We start from the raw sequence: 9,540 nt of genomic DNA, 5'->3' as shown, positions 1-9,540 counted from the left end.
TTAGTGTTAAGCACAAAAAGTAAGTTAGGTTACAAATCACCATGAACAGTCTGCCTCTATTTGTGTTCAAAATATAATTATGTCCATACATAACAGGTTATCTCTAAGAAGAATGGTTCTTTTTGTTTTTTAATATCTCTATATTTTCAAACTCATATACATGTAACTTCACGTTTTATAATCAGAAAATATAAAACATATTACAAATATAACTATATATCTTGAGTCAGAAGTTCCCAGGACATGGAGCTATAACATAACTAGCACAAACTGACTCAAGAAAATAAATTTATCTCAACACTTGGGTTATTCAGTGGCCATTAAGTCACATGGCTAAATTAAAGGAAGTAAAAGTAACAACAATTTGAGCATGTTGTGATTTGGACCATGTAACCAAAGTATATACAGGATCCTAAAGAGGCCTCTCAGTAAACTCTTGCCATGCAAATAAGTTTAAAGCTCAATGTTGTAGTATTAAAATTTTGAAATTTGGTATTAGAAAACAAAGTCCAACAAATTATTCAAAAGTAAAGTTTATATAACCAGAAAAAAATGAGTGACAGAGAAAAAGAAACTTTCCAAATGGAGGAAGTATGTGTGCAGCGCAGCATGATCATTTTATTTGATGTTAAAATTATGGGGCAGAAGTAAATGCCCCTGTCTGACAGCTTTGAAGAGAGGAGTGAATCTCCCAGCATGGAGGTTGAGGTCTGGGAACGGACAGACTGCCTGCTCAAGTGGGTCCCTGACCCCTGAGTAGCCTAACTGGAAGACATCCCCTACTAGGTGCAGACCAACACCTCACACCTCACATGGCGGGATACACCCCTGAGACAAAGCTTCCAGAGCAAGAATCAGACAGCAACACTCGCTGTTCAGCAATATTCTATCTTCTGCAGCCTCCACTGCTGATACCCAGGCAAACAGGGTCTGGGGTGGACCTCAAGCAATCTCCAACAGACCTGCAGCAGAGGGTCCTGACTGTTAGAAGGAAAACTAACAAACAGAAAGGACACCCACACCAAAACCAGATCAGTACATCACTATCATCAAAGACCAGAGGCAGATAAAACAACAAAGATGGGGAAAAAGCAGGGCAGAAAAGTTGGAAATTCAAAAAATTAGAGCGCATCTCCCCCTCCAAAGGAACACAGCTCATTGCCAGCAATGGATCAAAGCTGGACAGAGAATGACTTTGACGAATTGAGAGAAGAAGGCTTCGGTCGATCAAACTTCTCAGAGCTAAAGGAGGAACTATGTACCCAGCACAAAGAAACTAAAAATCTTGAAAAAAGAATGGAAGAATGGATAACTAGAATAATCAATGCAGAGAAGGCCATAAACGAAGTGATAGAGATAAAAACCATGACACGAGAAATACGTGACAAACGCACAAGCTTCAGTAACTGACTCGATCAACTGGAAGAAAGAGTATCAATGATTGAAGATCAAGTGAATGAAATGAAGCAAGAAGAGAAGTGTAGAGAAAAAAGAGTAAAACAAAATGAACAAAGCCTCCAAGAAATATAGGATTATGTGAAAAAACCAAATCTATGTCTGATTGGTGTGCCTGAAAGTGAGGGAGAAAATGGAACCAAGTTGGAAAACACTCTTCAGGATATCATCCAGGAGAACTTCCCCAACCTAGTAAGGCAGGCCAACATTCAAATTCAGGAGATACAGAGAACGCCACAGAGATACTCCTCGAGAAGAGCAACTCCAAGACACATAATTGTCAGATTCACCAAAGTTGAAATGAAGGAAAAAATGTTAAGGGCAGCCAGAGAGAAAGGTCAGGTTACCCACAAAGGGAAGCCCATCACACTAACAGCAGATCTCTTGGCAGAAACTCTACAAGCCAGAAGAGACTGGGGGCCAATATTCAACATTCTTAAAGAAAACAATTTTCATTTTACTAAAAATGTAGATTTGTAAAAGGAAGGAAAAATTAAAGTTTTGCATATTAATCAGAAAGTTGCTCCATATAAGAGGTGATATGGAAAAACTTAACAGGATCCCTAAGTGAGTACACACAAAAGATCAGACATTGGAGATAACATCGAAGGTTTGGAGTCAGTTGTATGTTTGCTGTGATTATGGAGGTAAATAAAATGGGTAACCATAGAATAAAACACTTGAAATGTCCTTAAGAAAAGTGTAAAAGACCTTCTGGTAAAATAAATGTATACTTTAATAAAAGGAAGATATACTGTGATGGCAAGACCAAAAAGTTAGAAAAAAAATTAATGGGTTAAAGAAGAATATAAACTGGATTATTTGAAGAAAGGATTGTAATGCAACCCTGAATTCATCATTTTAAGGATTATTGATCATTTGAACAAGGAATCCAAACTCTTATAGGCAAACATAAATTCTTAAAGCACCAAGTAAGCCTAAGGTAGTTCTCTAAAGTTCCATTAAGGTTCCTCTTTAGAAGCTCAGTGTTACAAAAAGACATGCATGAATACATTCATGCATTAATAACGAACGTATTTAACTGTGCTTCATCTAGAAGATATATTGATTTCAAATTGACAATACAGTTGCTGATAGGCATTTAATGTACAGATATAGTCTAGGAAACTGTATACCTCAATGATTCTGCCTATATACATATATAGTTTAATAATTTGAAATCTATTTACTCTTCCATGTTATTTATCTCCATGATAGCAAACATACAACTGATTTCAAATCATTGATGTTATTTCTGAGGTGTTTATCGGTGTTATTTCCACATCTCTATTAAAATTGTTAGCAGTGGCCATGAAAAGTATACTGTGTATGTGTTACAGCCTGTCTTATTGAAAAAAAAAAAAAAAAAAGAAAACAATTTTCAACCCAGAATTTCATATCCAGCCAAACTAAGTTTCATAAGTGAAGGAGAAATAAAATCCTTTACAGACAAGCAACTGCTTAGAGATTTTGTCACCACCAGGCCTGCCCTACAAGAGACCCTGAAGGAAGCACTAAACATGGAAAGGAACAACCGGTACCAGCCATTGCAAAAACATGCCAAAATGTAAAGTCCATCGATGCTAGGAAGAAACTGCATCAACTAATGAGCAAAATAACCAGTTAATGTCACAATGACAGGATCAAGTTCACACATAACAATATTAACCTTAAATGTAAATGGACTAAATGCTCCAATTAAAAGACACAGACTGGCAAATTGGATAAAGAGTCAAGACCCATCAGTTTGCTGTATTCAGGAGACCCATCTCACATGCAGATACACACATAGGCTCAAAATAAAGGGATGGAGGAAGATCTACCAAGCAAATGGAAAACAAAAAAAAACCAGGGGTTACAATCCAAGTCTCTCATAAAACACACTTTAAACCATCAAAGATCAAAAGAGACAAAGAAGGCCATTACATAATGGTAAAGGGATCAATTCAACAGGAAGAACTAACTATCCTAAATATATATGCACCCAATACAGGAGCACCCAGATTCATAAAGCAAGTCCTTAGAGACTTACAAAGAGACTTAGACTCCCATACAATAATAATGGGAGACTTCAACACCCCACTGTCAACATTAGACAGATCAACGAGACAGAAACTTAACAAGGATATCCAGGAATTGAACTCAACTGCACCAAGCGGACCTAATACACATCTGCAGAACTCTCCACCCCAAATCAACAGAATATACATTCTTCTCAGCACCACATCGCACTTATTCCAAAATTGACCACATAGCTGGAAGTAAAGCACTCCTCAGCAAATGTAAAAGAACAGAAATTATAACAAACTGTCTCTCAGAACACAGTGCAATCAAACTAGAATTCAGGACTAAGAAACTCAATCAAAACCGCTCAACTACATGGAAACCAAATAATCTGCTCCTGAATGACTACTGGGTACATAACGAAATGAAGGCAGAAATAAAGATGTTCTTTGAAACCAATGAGAACAAAGATACAACATACCAGAATCTCTGGGACACATTTAAAGCAGGGTGTAGAGGGAAATTTATAGCACTAAATGCCCACAAGAGAAAGCTGGAAATTTCTAAAATTGACACCCTAACATCACAATTAGAAGAACTAGAGAAGCAAGAGCAAACACATTCGAAAGCTAGCAGAAGGCAAGAAATAACTAAGATCAGAGCAGAACCAAAGGAGATAGAGACACAAAAAACTCTCCAAAAAAATCAATGAATCCAGGAGCTGGTGTTTTAAAAAGATCAACAAAATTGATAGACCGCTAGCAAGACTAATAAAGAAGAAAAGAGAGAAGAATCAAATAGACTCAATAAAATATGATAAAGGGGATATCACCACCGACCCCACAGAAATACAAACTACCATCAGAGAATACTATAAACACCTCTATGCAAATAAACTAGAAAACCTAGAAGAAATGGTTAATTTCCTGGACTCTTACACTCTCCCGAGACTAAATCAGGAAGAAGTTGAATCCCTGAATAGACCAATAGCAGGCTCTGAAATTGAGGCAATAATTAATAGCCTACCAACCAAAAAAAAGTCCAGGACCAGATGGATTCACAGCCGAATTCTACCAGAGGTACAAGGAGGAGCTGGTACCATTCCTTCTGAAACTATTCCAATCTATAGAAAAAGAGGGAATCCTCCCTCCCTCTCATTTTATGAGGCCAACATCATCCTGAAACCAAAGCCTGGCAGAGAAACAACAAAAAAAGAGAATTTTAGACCAATATCCCTGATGAACATCGATGCAAAAATCCTCAATAAAATACTGGCAAACAAAATCCAGCAGCACATCAAAAAGCTAATCCACCATGATCAAGTGGGCTTCATCCCTGGGATGCAAGGCTGGTTCAACATACGCAAATCAATAAACGTAATCCAGGATATAAACAGAACCAAAGACAAAAACCACATGATTATCTCAATAGATGCAGAAAAGGCCTTTGACAAAATTCAACAGCCCTTCATGCTAAAAACTCTCAATAAATTCGGTATTGAAGGAACGTATCTCAAAATAATAAGAGCTATTTATGACAAATCCACAGCCAATATTATACTGAATGGGCAAAAACTGGAAGCATTCCCTTTGAAAACTGGCACAAGACAGGGATGCCCTCTCTCACCACTTCTATTCAACATAGTGTTGGAAGTTCTGGCTAGGGCAATCAGGCAAGGGAAAGAAATAACGGGTATTCAGTTAGGAAAAGAAGAAATCAAATTGTCCCTGTTTGCAGATGGCATGATTGTATATTTAGAAAACCCCATTGTCTCAGCCCAAAATCTCCTTAAGCTGATAAGCAACTTCAGCAAAGTCTCAGGATACAAAATTAATGTGCAAAAAATCACAAGCGGTCTTTTTTTTTTTTTTTTTTTGAGATTGAGTCTCACTCTGTCGCCCAGGCTGGAGCGCAGTTGCACTATCCCTGCTCACTGCAAGCTCCCCCTCCCAGGTTCACGCCATTCTCCTGCCTCAGCCTCCCGAGTAGCTGGGACTACAGGCGCCCACTGCCACGCCCGGCTAATTTTTTGTATTTTTAGTAGAGACAGGATTTCACCATGTTAGCCAGGATGGTCTCGATCTCCTGACCTCGTGATCTGCCCGTCTCGACCTCCCAAAGTGCTGGGATTACAGGCATGAGCCACCGCGCCCGGCCCACAGGCATTCTTATACACCAGTAACAGACAAACAGAGAGTCAAATCATGAATGAACTCCCATTCACAATAGCTTCAAAGAGAATAAAATACCTAGGAATCTAACATACAAGGGATGTAAAGGACTTCTTCAAGGAGAACTACAAACCACTGATCAGTGAAATAAAAGAGGACACAAACAAATGGAAGAACATACCAGGCTCATGGATAAAAAGAATCAATATTGTGAAAATGGACATACTGCCCAAGGTAATTTATAGATTCAATGCCACCCCATCAAGCTACCAATGATTTTCTTCACAGAATTGGAAAAAACTACTTTAAAGTTCATATGGAACCAAAAAAGAGCCCACATTGCCAAGACAATCCTAAGTCAAAAGAACAAAGCTGGAGGCATCATGCTACCTGACTTCAAATTATACTACAAGGCTACAGTAACCAAGACAGCATGGTACTGGTACCAAAACAGAGATATAGACCAATGGAACAGAACAGAGCCCTCAGAAATAATACCACACATCTACAGCCATCTGATCTTTGACAAACCTGACAAAAACAAGAAGTGGGGAAAGGATTCCCTATTTAATAAATGATGCTGGGAAAATTGGCTAGCCATAAGTAGAAAGCTGAAACTGGATCCTTTCCTTACTCCTTATATGAAAATTAATTCAAGATGGATTAGAGACTTAAATGTTAGACCTAATACCATAAAAACCCTAGAAGAAAACCTAGGTAATACCATTCAGGACATAGGCATGGGCAAGGACTTCATGTCTAAAACACCAAAAGCAATGGCAACAAAAGCCAAAATTGACAAATGGGATCTAATTAAACTAAAGAGCCTCTGCACAGCAAAAGAAACTACCATCAGAGTGGACAGGCAACCTACAGAATGGGAGAAAATTTTTGCAATCTACTCATCAGACAAAGGGCTAATATCCAGAACCTACAAAGAACTCAAACAAATTTACAAGAAAAAAACAGACAACCCCATCAAAAAGTGGGCAAAGGATATGAACAGACATTTCTCAAAAGAAGACATTCATACAGCCAGTAGACACATGAAAAAATGCTCGTAATCACTCGCCATCAGAGAAATGCAAATCAAAACCACAATGAGATACCATCTCATTCCAGTTAGAATGGCAATCATTAAAAAGTCAGGAAACAACAGGTGCTGGAGAGGATGTGGAGAAATAGGAACACTTTTACACTGTTGGTGGGACTGTAAACTAGCTCAACCATCATGAAAAACAGTGTTGCGATTCCTCAAGGATCTAGAACTAGAAATACCATTTGACCCAGCCATCCCATTACTGGGGATATACCCAAAGGATTATAAGTCATGCTGCTATAAAGACACATGCACACGTATGTTTATTGCAGCACTATTCACAATAGCAAAGACTTGGAATCAACCCAAATGTCCATCGGTGACAGACTGGATTAAGAAAATGTGGCACATATACACCATGGAATACTATGCAGCCATAAAAAGGATGAGTTTGTGTCCTTTGTAGGGACATGGATGCAGCTGGAAACCATCATTCTCAGCAAACTATTGCAAGAACAGAAAACTAAATACCACATGTTCTCACTCATAGGTGGGAATTGAACAATGAGATCACTTGGACACAGGAAGGGGATCATCACACACCGGGTCCTGTTGTGGGGAGGGGTAGTGGGGAGGGATAGCATTAGGAGATATAACTAATGTAAATGATGAGTTAATGGGTGCAGCACACCAACATGGCACATGTATACATATGTAACAAACCTGCACGTTGTGCACATATACCCTAGAACTTAAAGTATAATTAAAAAAAAAAAAGAGAGAATCCAGGCCAGGAGTGGTGGGCTCACACCTATAATCCTAGCATTTTGGGAGGCCGAAGCAGGTGGACTGCTTGAGGTCAGGAGTTCAAAATCAGTCTGGCCAACATGGTGAAGCCCTGTCTCTACTAAAAAATAAATAAATAAATAAATAAATATAAAATAAAATTATGGCATTAAGTTGTTACTAAGTTGCTTTAATTAATATTATGAAAGATTTCAGCCACATTAAAAAGTATAGGTTTAATAAACTACCTAGTTTAAGAAAAATTTCCATTCATCTCTCTCCCTACCTCGAAAGAGCCATTATCCTAAATTTGGTGTTTATAATTTACAAGCATGTTTTTATAATTTTACTACATAAACTATGTATGTGCATATAATAAGTGTTGTTGTTCATGTTTCTATTCTTTACAAAATAGTTGCATACTATACTTATGCCATGTATATGTATGTATGTTATATATATATGCAAGGTTATATTTTTAGATTTTCTATATTATAATTTGGCTCTAATTCATAATTTCCTTTTATTTTAATGAATTAATATGACAAAATTTATGTATTAATTCTCCTGTGGATATACATCTAAGTTTTTTCCAATTTTTCACACAATGTTTCAACATTCTTATATGTATGTCCTGTATGCATATAAGGAAGTGTCCCTAGATTATACATGTAGGAATGGAATTTTTGGGTTTTAAGGTTATGTACATCTTTAGGTTTACAATATGTGGCTTTAATTGCCCTCCAAAGTCATTGTACCAATTTGTACTCTCACCAACAGTGTTTACAGTGTCTTATGATATATAGAATATAATCTTTTAAATTTAAATTAATCTTTTTGATGCTGAGTCTTGCTTAAGAAATCCATCCCTAGCATGATGTCAAAAATCTTTTTTTCTATGTTTTCTTCTGAAAAGAATTTAGTTTCACTTTCATGTTTGGACCTTTAATACACCTGGAATTGGTTTTGGTTTATGTTGTAATCTGTAGATTCATTTTTGTTTCCATATGAATAACCTACTGATTTAACAAAATCTAAAGTTAATCTGCATCTCTACTCTCCTTCAGGAAGAAAAACAACCATCCAATGTACCCTTAAAAAGCTCTAAATTCCATGAAACCTGGCTTCTAAAGTTATTTGTGGTTGCTTCAACCCAGTGTTACTAGCAGTAGTATAGCTGGGATGATGTTTTAATTTCTCAATGTATTAATCACCTACGTAGAGTAAAACTGAGCCCCAAATTAATGTGAAGGCAGACCTATATTTGCAAATTATCAGAGGAAAAATTCTGCCACACCAACTCCCAGTTCAAACTGAAAAAGGTAAGTTGGCTCCCTGTGCCATGGGATAGATATTTTTCTGGTTCACCCTTGATCTAGTCACTGATGTTGCAACGTGCTGATCGTTTTTCATTTTATTTTCTGTTTCTTTTTCAACTCCCTGACTCATGTAGATCCACGACATCACTTTCCGTCCCCAAGGAGTGTTAAATTCCAATTCTTGTTACTGAGAGATGGAACCAACGCCGACCCCAACCTTTCAAGGTGGTTGCCACATTACCTTTTGCTCCAGGAATTTTTTCCTCATTGTTTATCTCTCTTGAGATTTTCCAATTCTTTTGGGAGCGTTTAAATAGATAGTTGTTATATTTGATCTAGTGTTTTCAGATATTTAAAAACTGAAGGCCACTTGAGTTATCTAATAACCCCCATCCAGAAAATGAAACCCTCATCGCTTCTCAGCCTTTTGGCTAAGATCAAGTGTAGAAAATGAAACCCTCTAAGTTATTTTAATATGTCAATATTGGTTATCATCTTTAATGTTCAATTCAATGCTGAAGATAGTTTTAGGATTATTAAAAATGAAATTTAATCTTCCATGTATGATTCATTGAGAAATCTTTATATTCATGTCACATTGAAAATGGCTCTTGTTCTTTCTTAGATCTTTGTTAACTTCTTTTTTCAGACGCCAAAGATAAAAAATCTGGTGGCTTTCAAAGCTCTGTTATTTAACTCCATTTATGAAGGTACTTAAACTTATACAAATAAAAATTGATGTAAATGTTTATCTTACTCATCTCAT

The 9,540-nt window shown here is 37.0% G+C and overlaps 1 pseudogene; it reads left to right on the top strand.

Annotated features, from left to right (window-relative positions):
- Window positions 1-9,185: 9,185 nt before the first annotated feature.
- On the top strand, window positions 9,186-9,315 carry LOC112625667 (annotated as a pseudogene).
- The last annotated feature ends 225 nt before the right edge of the window (window positions 9,316-9,540 follow it).

The sequence above is a fragment of the Theropithecus gelada genome, chromosome 5 (assembly GCF_003255815.1).
Source record: "Theropithecus gelada isolate Dixy chromosome 5, Tgel_1.0, whole genome shotgun sequence".
In the NCBI taxonomy this organism is placed as follows: domain Eukaryota; kingdom Metazoa; phylum Chordata; class Mammalia; order Primates; family Cercopithecidae; genus Theropithecus; species Theropithecus gelada.
Note: the sequence above shows the minus strand (reverse complement) of the source record. Positions and strands in the feature narration are given on the sequence as shown.